Genomic DNA, 16,184 nt, shown 5'->3' with positions numbered 1-16,184 from the left:
ATATATATATATATATATATATATATATATATATATATATATATATATATATATATATATATATATATATATATATATATATATATATATATATATATATATATATATATATATATATATACTAGCTGTACCCTGCGTGCGTTGCAAAGCTTTCAGTTTGAATTTAAATTTTGTATTTAAGTGTGTAAATGAGATTTGTGATTATGATTTGAATAGAGAATTTTATTTAATGGTGAAAAAACCAGTGATAGTCTCAACAGTTAATTCTCTAGGATATCGTTAGTGCATTTTCAAACAGACATGTATGGTGATGCACACCGACCATGAAACATATTTTGGATGATGATCTGAAATAATTCTGGATCAATGGCGTCATGAATATTTCTGCTGATATGAGCTGACCAATTTGTCCTGGTGTGAGTTTTTCAATAAGCCAAATCATGTGGCAATTCTCTTTTTCTGCCGTTCAATAGAATGCATCAAACACCGTGTCTCTCTAAAAACATGACTTTTCGCAATAAAACCAAGTTTAGAGCTTAATATTTGTTTTAACTCACGTGTGATAATGCATCATGAAGATCCGATGATGTTTGCCTAAGTTACTAAAGCTCTTTAATTTTAGCTCAAGCAGGATTGCATGTGAATGTAATAAATAACTCTAGCTGTCCATATGCGCACCGATACTTGTAGCAGCACCGAATGAAGTCATTTGGAAACACGAATGTACTGACCTATATTCGCCAAGAAAAGTTTCTATTGATTTGCTTGACCCGATAACAACGTTGATAATGGCTCGGCTGGCGACGTTAAATCTGGTAGTTACACTTTGCCTCCAGAACAGCAAATTCCAGCTGTTTCATTCTTAAATTTGAGAGCACTACAAAACATACATAATTGATCCATTTTTCCGATGATGACGCTTGGGTGAAAGACTATAGTTGGTTGTCGGATCATAGTGAAATGCACTGAGATTCAAATCAGAGTATTGGCAGCATCTGAATAGCGAAGTGCGTTCTTGATTGATTTTTATTCTTGCATCCCGTTGCTCTGATGTTTCCGACGAATGGGCTTGATAAGTGCGTAGTTGATTTGTTAACAGTCTTCTTTCCTGTTTCTCAGACGTTTCTAAGGAACGGGCTAAAGCATTGTGTTCTCGATTAGTTTCAAGTCTTTCTTCCCGTTGCTCCGATTTTTCTGAAACACGGTTAGTTCTCTTCTTGCGTGCTTGAGATGTTGATCGACTTAGAGCGATTCGTTTAGGCGGCATATTTTTGCAAATATTCTTTTTCAAACAAAAAGAAATGTAGAAGTTGACATTGGTCGCAAATTTGCTAATTCGAAAATTCACGTTTTTATTTTAAATAATAAAAAAGCAATAAAAATGAAATAAATTAAATAAGAAATATAATAATGATAAAATTTAAAACAAAAATCTATTTTTGGTAAAAATATACTTGTGGGTGCCCCTTGACGAAATTGGTAACTTATGTTTATCACCATTCCTGAAATGCGCGGAACACCGCGGTAACAGGAATGGCTGCCAAAACATAATGATATTTTAATAATACATTGGAAAATTTCAGCAAGACATCGGCCAAAACTTTATAAAATTGCAATGAACCCAATGTAAGCAAAATTAATAAACCCAATAAAATGCATTTTGAATCGAAATAAAAATTAATGGAGTAAGCACAGAAAGAAAAGGAAAAAAAAACATCTCACTTATTCATTAAGCTTGAATTTCCTCAGTTTCAGGTGCACAGAATTCTCTAATAGCAGTTAGATACTGTCTAAATTTATCATGAATAGAATCTGTGTTCCTCCATCGCCACATAAATTCGGCGAAATACGAATTGAAAATGGCGTCTGTGGTATCGGAATGGCGGTGAAATTTTTTTCTAAAGTCCTTTTTTTATGACTGCCCACATACCTTCGACCCTATTGATCAGAAGCAAAAGTAACCTAACCAGCCGGTATCCAACATAGAACTAACGGACTTCTGAAATTACATATACCGTTGAACATTTAAAAATAACGCTGAAATTTAAACGAATCAGAATCACGATTGGGATTCAACATCGGCCAGCTTGGAGATCAACCGCTATCACAACTTGGTGAGAATCAAGGGGCACCCTCAAATATAGTCTACTCCTATTTTTTAAATGAAATAATTAAAATGAATGTGAATTCGCAAACTTTGTAATAATAAACAATTTAATAGTTTTCAAATGACAACTGTCAGCAATGAAAAATTGCATACTAAATTGAGCTAAAATTGCATACTAAATATAAATAATTATTAAAAGCGTGCAAGATGAATAAAATTTGCTTTTGCCTTGATTTTTATTAAACAGTTTTCACAATTCGCGATCGCAACGAACTATAGGGGGCGTTGTTGTATGAGACGCATACCTGCGATTTCTATATGAACCGTCATTCAGTTACTCTGGAGACGTCGTTAATGTAGCGTGTAGCATTGCAACGTTCCTTCTTTAATGTGGTTTATTAAATTTAAAAAAGAAAAATGCTTGATCTTCTTTCTTGTACAACCGAAAACAAAATGGTATCTCTTTTTATTAGAGAAGGAACATCCAAAACACATTGGAAAAATATTTGTACATTAACAGAAAAAAATATGTATATTCTTATAAGAGTTAAAACCTAATGCCCGAGAAATAGTATTACTAAATTTAATGATATAACATGAAAGGCCCATTTAAACTTTACATTCTATAGTTTTAAGAATCATATTAGTTCAAAAATTAAAATGAACAAAAAGTATACATAAGCCTCATAATTTTATGAAATTTAATTTTGTAAACAACGTTTTTCGACAACAATTTTTATCAAAATATTTCAAGTTTCAATAAAAATCATTATTTAGAAACTAAGAAACGTAAAATAAAGAATGCTGACGAAGCAAAAACAAAAAAACAATTCTTTTTTGTCGCCATTTTTAGTGCTACGAATATTCGTCTTGGGATTTGCCAAAAACAAAACAAGATGCAATTTTATTTTTTCAGGAGGGAAATATTTCACCGAAAAAACGAAAATGTACCAATTCCCACAACATAAAACTTTATCTTGGTAAACGTACGTTTTGGAAATGTTATTTCATTTGGAATCTTATTCATCAGAGTTCATATGGCGATATGATTGTTTTGAATCTATGCTAAACTCTATATCGGCTCATTTTCCACCGAAATCCGATTAACTATTTTGATTTTAAATAAAGTGTTTTATTTTATGAATTGTCGCTAAAATTTTAAGTGTAGATTGGCGGCGCTTAAAAACCGCCGAATCTGTAGCGGCGGTGGCGTTAATACGTTAGTACCGAATTTTTATTCCATACTTTTCTGAATCATATTATTTCAAACATTGGAATATATAAGAAGTATACATAAACACATAATGTTATACCATTTAATTTTTCAAAAGTATTTTGAGAACAATTTTTATCAAAAAATTATAAACTAAAAAACGGAAAATAAAGAATTCTTTGGATAAAAAAAACGATTTTAAGAATTCTTAACATTGAAATAAAAACTTTCATATTGTTTCTTTTTTTATTATTCTTATATTTCTTAATCAGACGTAAAAAACCATTCTGTAGAGAACCATCATCAAATGAAAAAAAAAATATTTACAAGCAAATTTTTTATTGTAAAAATCATTGCACTTACCTGATTTATGATTCCCGGAGAATTCCAAAATGATAAGTTCCTTGTTTGAAAACTTTATTCTCAAATAATAGATACATAGTTTATACCTTCATTACTTTTAGATAACATACTACACAGCAAAATTTTTTTAATTGATATGAATTTGAATATGTAGCTAAAAACAGAATAGCTGAATTCTAGTTGAACTTATTCTTTCAAAATTAAAAAAAACTTACCAAGAAAACGATTTAAATTAATTAAGAATCAGCACAAATGGCACTATTTCAAGTAACTTGGATAATTTTTTATTGTTGTTTTCCGAATTATATGGATACAGAAATATATACTATTCTATAACGAAGAAGAATATGCTATAACTATTACAATTCTGTATGTTCTGAATTCATATTTATTCACTGGAATGACGAAAGCAATGTTGACTTCACTTTAATTCGTAATGAATTGAAGACAGAAGAAATGCATTTTACCTTAATACACACATCTGTAACAGTATCCGAAGTCGGAAGTCATCAGTTGCAAGTTTGTTGATAATAGAAATTAAAAATTATTGAGGAATTTTTCTTCAAATGTTTGGCGTGTTCTGTTCCTGAAAGATTTACTAATATTCTGGAGATTTTTTTCAAGTTCTTCGGCCTTTTCCTTAGGGAAATTTTGTTTCTTATTTGCTGCTAAAAATGGCGTCTGATTCAGTCAATGACTTTGATGGAACTAAATGAAAACGTGATAAATTAATGTCCGATATTTACAGGCTCCCGCTAGACGGCGTACTCGAGCGTTGCGATCGCGAATACTAAATCCGTGATACGACCAATAATTACGAAACTTATTCTCGTTGATTTTACGTGCTTGTACTCACCTGAAATAAAGAACCGAATTATGATTAAATATTAAAGTATATGTAATTTACTTTTCTAAAAGAATAGAGCTATAAGATAGAAAATATCACTGTTGTTATCTTCAAGATATTTGAAAACTGATTCGTGTACAGCAAAATTTAAAACAATGGCTAACTTTTAACCAATCAGAAAATTCCATTTCGATTTTCGCTGATACCGCTGGAACGGTTTGTGGCAGAATGTTCTATTGTGAATCTAAACCATTCTCGAATCCTTCTGAAGGTACACAGAAAATTTCATTTAAATCAGTCCAGCCGTTTAGGAGGAGTTCAGTGACATACACACGAACAGACGAAATATATATATAAAGATATATATATATATATATATATATATATATATATATATATATATATATATATATATATATATATATATATATATATATATATATATATATATATATATATATATTAATTTACTTTGTGAAACATTACTGATCTTGTTTTTCTGAATAACTTCTATGGTTTAATTTCCGTTTATAAAAATTAACTACTGTGAAAATACTTGAATTAACATTGCGACACTTTATTTAATTAAAGCTTTAATAAAAGCTTAGCCTTTATTGGTTAAACAATAATAAAAATGAAAGTAAAATTTAAACTAAACTAATTCTTCAGTTAAAATTCTAACAAATGAAAATTATTAAAAAAGAAAATTAATTAAGGTGATATTTCAATTTTGTAATGTTCAGCACACACGAAAATAGTTTTTTTAGTTACGAACAACGCAAGCAATAAACATAAATATTTTGGGTTTGTTAGAAGTAAAGTGATTAAATGAACAAGCTCTGAATTCAAGACAAACAAAACTGCTTTTATTTAACTTTTCTGCAAAAAAATATTTAATTCTAATTATTTTCTATTCTTCCTTATATACGAAATATTTAATAAAGATATAATTAAATTTAATCACTTTATACGTATTTTATACGTAAACAAAGGGGTGGCTGCTTTAAAAAAATACCAGTCCCCTTCATTGTCTTGCTCTTTTATTTAATTTTCATAATATAATAAGTTACAAGTATATGAAAAATTATAATAATACATGAAAAATATTTACATGGTTAACACAATTACATTGGTTCTGAATATTTGAACAAGGTTATTCAATGTTTTTTTTTTTTCATAAATTCAGTTTAAAATAACTTTTTGTAATATTTCAAATATTTTAATGTTGGTTTTTTTCATTGTTTTCTTACAAAAGTAACAATAAATTGTATTGCATGCATTAAATTAGGTTTGTCTCGCACTACTTTTATGGTTGAATGAATGAATAATTAAATATAAATATAACAAAACTTAATACATGAATGAAAATTTCATTGTTCAAACATGAAATTGAATTATGAAATATAACAAAACATAAGAAATTTTAATAATTTTTTAACAGTTGTCATCTTTATTACTTGTCGTCTTTGCTGAAATTAAAAAATGTAAAAAATAATTTTTTTAATACTAAATAGTAATTAGAATTCTTACATTTCAGTCAAGGAAAAACATTTAAATTATAAGAGAAATTTAATCATTCGATTTCATTCAGTGCATTTTATAGAGAAAAAAATAATAAAAATGAAAAAATCTTAAAAGTACCGCACAACAGTATTGTATTCCAATACAATAAGTGTTTGACTGCTTATAGCTTCAAAAAATTAAGAAACGTTATTTCGACATAAATAATTAATAATTTGATCGTGAATTATTCTGCTATTTTCAAATTTGAGAAGGCCAGTTGTTTTCTTTCCTGCACAAAATAGCTAACATTAATTCTACTTTTCGCAAAAAAATTAAATTTTATTTCTTTAATTCAAAGCTCAAACCTTTTAAATTGAAAATCTAACTCTTAAATATGTTTTAATAGAATATATTTACCTGGTGTACAAGAACAGAAGCCATTAATTGGATTGCATGTTGCTCCATTTTTACACGTGCATCTTTTAGAACAATTTTTGCCCCATGAAGAATCAGAACATATCTCTTGACACCTACGAATATTATATTCTTTACTCGCATTATCAGGAAAATTATCCTAATCAGTCAAATTAACAATCAGTAAGATGATATGTATATCACTACACAAGTGTCGTTCCATTAAATAACTATAAAACAATTGAAAATAATTTATCTGCAAAAAATTTAATAACATAGTGTGTTGGGTGGAAATTTTTAAGAAGTTGAAGCCTCGCTTATGACTATAACGAACTCAAGTTCAAATCAAATAATGTCCGGTTAACTCGTATATATCAACCACAACTGTAGTAGTATCATTAAATATTAATGAAGGTAAGCGGATCATAGGTTAGACTTCGACGGAACGATTGTTCATTCTCTAAATAAAGCAAAAGAGGGTTTTTTTCTTTTGAAAATTGCTTTATAAAAACGAGTTTGTTTCTTTGACTGATTACGGGGCTCGCATGTTTTTCCCCCTCCATTTTTCGATTGATAAACTGGCTCTTCGTCGCTGGTAATAAAATAAAATAACATATTGTTAGTCAAAATATTCATCATCTTAAAATACTCCTGTAAAAAATAAAGAACATTAGAAACTAGAATATCAATGTTTTATGTATTCAATCTTAGCGTGAGAATTACACCTAGATATGTGATATTCACCTCTCTTATTTTTAACTTTTTTTGTAGTTCTTACTTACTTTTACCACTTAATGAATAACAGTGGTTCTCTTTTGTTATTCTTTGAAGTTGGAAGAGACTTTTTCGCAAAACTAATTTCAAATATACACATAATTTTAAAGTATTCACGAGAGTTAAGTTTCGTACTTACTCTCAATACTTACGTTTCACCGGTAAATCCTGGTTTGCAAAGGCAGCCGCTGATAGGATCGCATTTTCCGTTATTTTTGCATTCACATTTATGATTGCAAAAATATCCGTAAGTTCCATTTTCACATGGGATTTCACAGGCATGTCCTTTCCACCCTATAAATTACGGCAAATTAAAATATTATTTTAAAATACTTAAAAAAGAAAAAAGAACTAAAGTAATAATATGCTTGAAGCCCTAAAATCGATAAGCTTGTTTAGAGAATCATAGTATATTAGAATGAGTTTGTATCGAATTAATTACTTTAGGGTTCGTATTCTCTATTCAGATAATGTGTAGCTAGTTAGTTGTTTGAAACGGTTTGAACTAGACACATTTGTTAGGTTATTAGACAAGGAAATTATACAATTAAGGAGTTCAAAATTAAGATTTGGCATCCACAGTCTTTAAGCATTTACTTCGATTTGATTCTTTAAAGAGTCATTTTAAAAAGTTCAGTTTCTAGGTATTCTAGCCAAAAAAGGTTGCTTTGTTAATCAAGCCCCAAATAACTTGGTTAGCTATAAGCCCACTTTATTAATGATTAATCATGCAATTAAGACAACACATATATCATTGCTAAAAGAACGGACAAAGGAAAAATCGTGGAGAAATGACATCCTTAATCTTCCCGACTGCCCAAGAAGCAGTGCTGTAGCTGCTACCAAGCACGATTGCTTTTACGCTCATCTTTTCCGTCTTAAAATAGTGGATAATCCTGCCTGCCCCCTCTGGCGTAGTGGAGCGACGATGAATGCTGAACATCTCCTCAACTGTTCAGTTCTCACAAAGAACTGCATCTACTCCCGATACTGGGAGGCCAGAGATATTTTGTTCAATTTAAATTCTTGATTTAATTTTTGTGTTTAATATTTTGCTTTTGTTTTTGTATTTCGTATGTTTAATCTCTTTTCTGTATTTGCATTTTTCTTTTCTTTTGATCTCTGTACGGCTTTAGGATAATGTCTGTATCGACTGCTGCATTGGAAATAAAATAAAAAAATTTCCAGCTGCTGCTTTTTCACAGGTAGTAAAAATTTCAAATTAAATTATCGTAGTGTACAGTAATGACATTTCTGGTAACAAAGAAGAAAAAAGAAAAAGAAGCAATATTCTAGTTAACTCTAGATTGCCCAAGGAAGTCATTTTGATTGCTTTACGATTTCAATTAAAAAAACAATGATGTATATAATGACGCAATTCCTTAGAATTTTGTGACGTGTTGTACAACATATAATTCTTTTATTGTTAATATTTACTAACAACTTGTTATATAACCGTAAATAATATAAAAAATCTTAAAAATTAATTTTAAACAAATTTCCTGACACATTAATTGTTCTTTCACAATTCAGTCCTTTTGACTGCGTTTGGGCAATATAGGTATATACTAAGTTTCAGTCTTTCTAGTGTTAATAAAACCAAAATATATGATATTTAAAAACAACTAATTTAATAACATTTTTCCAGCCATATGGTAACGATTTACCGGAAATTCTGGTTTTCAAAACTATAGTTTTTATTACCACACATTTGTCGAAAACGCAAAACTGAAAAATAAATTTAACAGATTAAATGGTTTTTTATGCAATGCCGTAAGATATTATGGTAAAATTATCAAATTTTAAAACATTTACCAAACTTTATCACGCATTATAAAACAATATTTTACTGTTCATTTTGCCAAAATCATTGCCAACACGCTTAAGTAAAAATTACTGAGACTTTGGTGTTTCCTTAGAGCCAGAAACGTGGGAAATTTTACCATATTTTGGTAGTATTGACCATACTTTTTTTCACATTGTGGTTCCATAAGGTAAGGTTACAGAGTGATCTTCTTACGACAAACGTGGCGAAAATTGATGCCTGACCCATTCCTTTGCTTCTCCTGATTCGCCCCGACCACATTACTAATGGAAAATATCAAAAATGGTATATGAATCACGAGTTAGATTCTTCTTGCTAGATCGGAATAACCATGGATTTTCTGTCAAACGTAGCACAAATTCTGGTTAGTTTCATTCGGCTAGTCCTCTACTGAAGCAGGTATTTTCCAATGTTGGATACAAGTGCTCCTTTGTCTTCTGGGTCATGTTCAAAATCACTAGGATACGGAGTTGAACATTTATGGCCATTAAATCAATATAAATTTGCTTTTCAATATCAATAATAAAATAAAATAATAAGATGATGATAACAATATTATGAATAACGTGCTTGAATAATTTGTAAATGCATAAAAATTAAGTTTATTTATTGATGAGGATTAGTTATATGTTTGAATTTTACACACAAAATAAGATTTCTAGAAGCTAAGGAAAAAAACTGGAAACGTTTCGTATAGATTTTTGTCTTAGAATCGAATAGGTGATTTTTGAATCAAGTCAAAGCTATGAGAAATTGCACCCTACAATGATTGCGGGGAAAGAGCCCAGAATGTTGCACCGATTCAAGTTTTTTGTACAACAGCAATATTGCGATTCGTACTTGAATGAAAAATTTCATTGTTACAAAACATAACATAGGCATTTGGTTTTGCTCTCCCGTGACAAGTTCTTGAATTTATTTAGCCTCTTAATTTTCAAGAAAATATCAGTAGTATCAAATATTAAAAAACCAAACGATTTCTCATAAGTTATGGATCTTGTCTTGCATTAGGTTTGCCAATAGTTCTAGAAGCGGTAAGTTATTCGCATCTCTTAAGGCCTGCTTATACGGTACAAGTTCTTGGATTCAAGAACTTGGAGGAATTTTTCTGTTCAAGAAATTGAATGATTAGTCGATACTATCCATGTTCTTATATATCACTGATTGGTCGGATGAATAACCTGCGCATGCGTATTCTTCATATTCAACATTATAAAATCATACTTACAGGAGTTCAAAATTACAAAATAAAATTATAATAATACAGGGTGTCCCAAAACGACCGCATAAACTCTGCACAACTAGATTCCTCGTTGGGAGTACATAAAAACTGCCCAAAGAAGGATTCCTGTACGATCCATAGTTTACGAGAAAAATACGTAAAACAAAGTATGACGTCACAGCTGGTGCAAGGGAAAAAAACACTTTATTGGACATATCAGCAACAGTATATGTATATCTTTCCAGACAATAATGTTTAAACGGACACTTTGAACATCTGTTGTAAATTGGACATTGTATACTGCTGACGTCATACTTTGTTTTTTGTATTTTTCTCATAAATTATGGATCGTACAGGAACGCTTCTTTGGGCAGTGTTTATGTACTCCCAACGAGGAATCTAGCTGTGCAGAGTTTATGCCGTCGTTTTGGGACACCCTGTATAAATAAACTCTAACATTTTAATTTATTTGGATTGGTACATTTTCATATATTTTGGATTAAAATATATGAAAACGGACAAGAAAAGGACATAATCTTGCTGACGTCAAAAAAAAAAAAACTTTCGAAACGGATTGGTAAAAGGAGGAAAAACTTGGATTGAAAGTAGAGCATGCTCTACTATTATCGACGATCCAAGAATTTTGGATGATCGTTTACACGATCCTAGCTCCAAGCAAAACAAATTTCCATCAATTTCAATCAATCTTGTTCCAAGAACTTGGATCGCACAAACAAGACTTTACTTAGGAGATACAAGGCGTTGTATCTAAGACAAATAGAGATGGACCATCATTCCTATGCTAGGAAAAATTACGTATCATTCAGAAAACCCATCAGAACAACTGTAGTCAACATTATAGTTAGATTGTTTAGCCAAAAACTATTATTTACATTGCTTTGTTATATTGCGCGTTAAATCTCGTGACTGTAACTTAGACAAATAAAATAAAATGCACTGAATGTAATTTAATAGATTGAAGGAAAAAAAACAACCGGAAGCACAGTCGCAGTAGCCAGTCGAGTGTATGCAGGTTGCACCGTTCTTACAGGTGCAGACATTGGAACAGTTTAAGCCCCAAGATCCACTTGGACACTTATTTTCACATCTGAAAATGCAAATAAAATACAAATACAGTTTGTCACATCGCTTCTCATTTATTATCTTTTTATACAGTCCTATTTTTGAGAAAATATTCAAAATTAAGCTTTAAGTACAAATTAGAAAAAAATGAAAAGACAGGAAATGTTTATAAAAAATGAGATATTTCATTCAAAGAAATTTATATAACATCAATAATTGCATAGTCATCAGCTAAACTAATAACAGATTCGTTTACTTAGAAATAATCTAAAAAAAGAAGCACAAAATGTTACTATTGTGTTTAAACTAAATAAGATATGTTTCTGATAATCCACTATTCGCTCAGAAATGTTTTGAAAAGTAAATCTGATAAAAGTAGCGCATCAATATTAAATACAAAGTAGCTCTGGTAATTCCTGATCTCACAAACAAAAGCAGTTTTTTTCCAGTACAGTTGCTGATTTTGAGTTGGTTTTGAAAGCAACAGCTCGACGTAATAATGGAAAATATAAAATATATCGCATTTAATGGGCCATCTCTGTTTTTATTTTATGATCATAACTTCATTTAAAAGTTATTATTTTTTGAAAATAAAACAATGGAATTTTAATTTGCTAGATTCTTGATAATGTTATTAATTTCAAATCAACTAGCTATCTATGTCTAATTCTTTTTTTTAAAGAAAATGCTACAATGTTAATTCTTTTCTAATTTGTATAGTCAGCAAACAAATTTAAAAATTTTAACAATATTCTGAGGACTATCATTTTCTTAATCTTGAAATGATGCTTCAAGAGCTCAAATATTTGGTTTAGGAGTAGATGGTTGGTTGATTTCACTTGGCTGGTTTATAGCACTTCGAGCTCCCGTGCCACAGGTCTGGTATTCTGTATCCAAGATTGACTGAGCCTTTCGTTTCTTCAATGGGTTAATTAAATTAGTAATAAGCATGCTTAGCCAAAAACCCCTGGGGGTCCCCTTTTGGCCGTCTACCAAACCGAAACATCTGCTCCTGCACTCAAGAGCCCAAGGCCATGGCCCCTCTAGAGCTGTGGCGTCACTGAGTTTAGTTTAGTATATTCGATGGAATTTTGTATTCAAGAGTTAAAATGAAATTTTAAAATAAATGAGTAATTTAATTTAAAATAAAAAAGAATTTAAAAGTAAACATTTGAGGTTTAAAAGTTCAAATTTTAGATTCAAAATAATATACTGAAGACAGACAGAATAATATGAAGTCTATGTTAACTTTATAAGTATAGTTTTATTTCTCTTAATATAGCAATCATAATTTTTTTATCAAAATCATTATCGTATTTCTTAAGATAATATTTAAAGCATACAAAACGAACAAGCATTTCTATATTTATAGTATCAGTATCCATGCAATTCAATATTAATAATCATTTTAACCATGTAAAATTTACCCTAACTATAAGATAAAGAGTTTTCTTTTAGTTACAAAAATTTCAAAACATTTTACTTTACTAAGCATTTTTTTACATCAATCTATATTTCATGAAAAATGTTATTTTTATATTTGTAAGGAAATCTTTGTAAACGGATATTTTTTTAAAGAAGCACGATTTACTCAATTCCTGTTATCCAAGAGAACTTTGAATAACAAATTTTGAAGGGATATAATAACACTATTTAATGTTTTGACCTTAATCATACAAAATATATCATATTTAATTATGTAACTAAATACGTCGTAACTATTTATAGTTGTTTATAGTTGTACGCATGTAACATAACATTTAGTTTTGACATAAAAATTAAGTAATCTTGCTTTATAGAAGGTAATATTTTTTTAAAAACAATTAGCTGAATTAATTGACTTTTGTATTAAATTTTATTTCAGAAATTAATATTTTAGTTTTGAAATTAAATTCATAATGTCAAACTTTCTCATTTCTTTGTAAATTGTAAAAGTTTCAATCTTTTTATTTCACCTTTCTCCATAATAGCCTTCTGAACACTGGCAGGTTCCATCAACTGGATTACAATTTCCGTCATTTAAACAGTCACATTTGTTTCCACAGTTTAATCCGTAGAACTTTGGTCTACATGGAACGTTACAGAGTTTTCCAATCCATCCTATTTGATTCATACGAAATAAGAGTTATAAATTTCTTTTCAAAACAAAATGTATAGATTCGAAAAAATAAATTTAACCAATAATTGTAGGTTGATAATGATTTAATTTGATCAATATTGATTTCATTTACCTGGCTCACAGGAGCAGCTGCCGTTAAATGGATCACATTTGGCATCATTTTCACAGACGCATCTTGAGGAGCAATTTAATCCCCAAACACCATCAGGGCAGACTTCAGTGCATCTAACAAAAAAAAATTATAAATATTTCTCAAAAATGAGTACAATTCGTTTCAAATTTAACTTTTTAAATTCATTATTTTGGTAGCTAAACTGGTGTGTTTGCTGATCGATATGATCATGTTATTTGATATTACAGTTATTGAATATCTCAGTGACAGTGCCAACATTGAATCTTGAAAGTATTTGACTTGTGCAATCTACCACCTAGACTTGCACTTTGACTTGCGTAGTCTACCGCTAGGCAAACTTTTTCAGAAAACTAAAAAAAAAATATTTGAACGCAAATGTAATGTTTGCTTACCCAAAAATATCACAAAAATTTCAAAAAATATCTATTTTATTTTACTTGTGTACCACCTACATTCCATGCCTATAAAGCTACTTTTGCAAAAACCTAAAAAAAATATTTACGCACAATTATTATGTTTATTTACCCAAAGATATATTTTTTTTAGGAAATATATATTTTATTTTACTTGTGTACCACCTACATTCCATGCCTATAAAGCTACTTTTGCAAAAACCTAAAAAAATATTTACGCACAATTATTATGTTTATTTACCCAAAGATATATTTTTTTTAGGAAATATATATTTTAATTGACTTGTGTGTCTCATTTGACTCTACCGCCTGCATTTATGCCCATAAGCCAACTTTTTCAAAAAACTAGAAAAAATATTTGAATACAATTATAATGTTTGTTTACCAAAAATATGAAAAATATAGATTTTATTTATAACTTTATCATAATAACGACCAAAACTTTTTATATTGTAAGGAACGTAAATTTTTTCATCGTCATTAACTTGCTAGTTTTAAATCACAAAATTAAAATTTAAACGGAAGCAATCGAATAGTAATAAGAAACTAAGTTTTAAAAATACGATTTTTTAAACTCTATTATTTCGAAACTATTCGGTCGAATTCGCTCGTACTTTGTGATTAATCATCTAAAACTACGCGCCATCTAATTTAATCATCTAAATTTAAAAAGTTAAAAAGTTGAGTATTTTAAAATTCCAAAGTTCTACGTTAAAATTCGATCAGTAAACATAAAATTATTTTGCTGATCTGTTTTCTATTTTGCTCACCTGCATATCAATAATTTTTAAATAGACGTCATTTTTTTAACTATTTGAGTGTTCGAAAAGGAATTTCAATTATTCTCGGAAGAGAACTTTTAAAATTACAAAATTTCAAGATAAATGTTAAGATTTATATCTTTCAGTAATTAATCTCTCTCTGTCTCTCTCATTATTGTTACTTTTTATTTACATCTACTCAAGCACGAGCGAATAAAATAAACATCTCGAGTGAGAAAAAAATGCATTTCTCTTTAACAATAGATTAATAGTTAACATTTAAATTTTTAAAAAAATGAGCAAAAAGTCATGAAATTAAAATTGCAATAATTTTCAAATTAATTTAAATTTCCATTTAAGAAAAAATTCTTGTTAAGTTCATAAATAAAAAGAGTTCTTTCCGCATATCAAATTTCAACCGTAGTTAAGTTTTTGCGGGATACAGATGGGAACCACATGGTGTTTTTTTTACTACATGTGGAAACAATTAATAATAATCAAAATAAATATCGAATGTAATTTTTTATTTTGCTCTATTACCTATTCAATATATAATTCAACCTATTCAATATATAAGAAATAAGAAATACAAGGATTTTATTTATGTTCGAATCGTACCTATTTCCAGTATACCCAGCAGGGCATTTACATACACCTTTAATTCTATCACATGTTCCATCATTTTGGCAATCACACTTTTGTAAACAATAACTTCCGAAAAATCCTTCTTCACAAGGAATATCACATTTTTTACCTTTCCAACCTAAAATTAAAATGTATAAAAATAGTATTTCAACCAACTTGTATTTTAAATAGAAAATATCCCAAGAAACTAAAGCGGTAGAACATTACCTGATTAAAGCCTTCATTCGCTTCAAAAATGTGTAAATAGCAAATAACAGTCAACTTGTTTCAAGCGTCTCAAAAATAGGCGCCCATTTTTGAAGTAGTGATTGAAATAAAAAGACGTAAAGTTTCCAACAAAAAATGGAAAAATAAAGGTAAGAAACAAAACTAGGAAAACTCTAGTAACCAAGAGAAACCACGTTTTTCATTTCTCAATTCTTAAATTTCCCGCAGTGAACTGATTATAAAGACACGGTTCCCAGTAGAATACCCAACTCAAGCATCACTGCCTGCGGTCAGTAAGCGGGAGGGTGACCACTTTGATCACTCTGCATCGGAACCGAGGGTGTGCGGTATATATCCTCGTAAAACTGTTCTACAGTAAAGTCTTCGACTTTGGTAGCTGGTCGTCGAGCTACAAAAGCGGAGGAGCTATCCCCTCTGCAGGGGATCAAAATTGTGTGGGCATGTCTTCGGATCATCCTCAGGGATGTTTCCCAGACCATCGTTAATGGCCCATTGTGCAGCTCTAGTGTGACGTAAATAAAATACCCACCTACT

The 16,184-nt window shown here is 29.7% G+C and overlaps 1 protein-coding gene across 1 annotated transcript in view; it reads right to left on the bottom strand.

The window, feature by feature from the left end:
- Positions 1–15,611, bottom strand: part of LOC107453788 (uncharacterized) — a 54,032-nt gene extending 38,421 nt beyond the window's left edge. The window contains exons 1-6 of the mRNA XM_071183773.2: positions 15,396–15,611; positions 13,583–13,695; positions 13,307–13,451; positions 11,264–11,376; positions 7,374–7,515; positions 6,451–6,563 (exon numbers count right to left, since the gene is read on the bottom strand). The gene's annotated coding sequence lies outside the window, so the exon portion shown is untranslated. The remainder of the gene's footprint in view (positions 1–6,450; positions 6,564–7,373; positions 7,516–11,263; positions 11,377–13,306; positions 13,452–13,582; positions 13,696–15,395) is intronic.
- Between the last annotated feature and the right edge of the window lie 573 nt (positions 15,612–16,184).

The sequence above is a fragment of the Parasteatoda tepidariorum genome, chromosome 7 (genome assembly GCF_982258835.1).
Source record: "Parasteatoda tepidariorum strain Cologne lab strain chromosome 7, Ptep-v5.0, whole genome shotgun sequence".
In the NCBI taxonomy this organism is placed as follows: Eukaryota; Metazoa; Arthropoda; class Arachnida; order Araneae; family Theridiidae; genus Parasteatoda; species Parasteatoda tepidariorum.
This window is presented reverse-complemented; position numbering and strand designations above follow the sequence as displayed.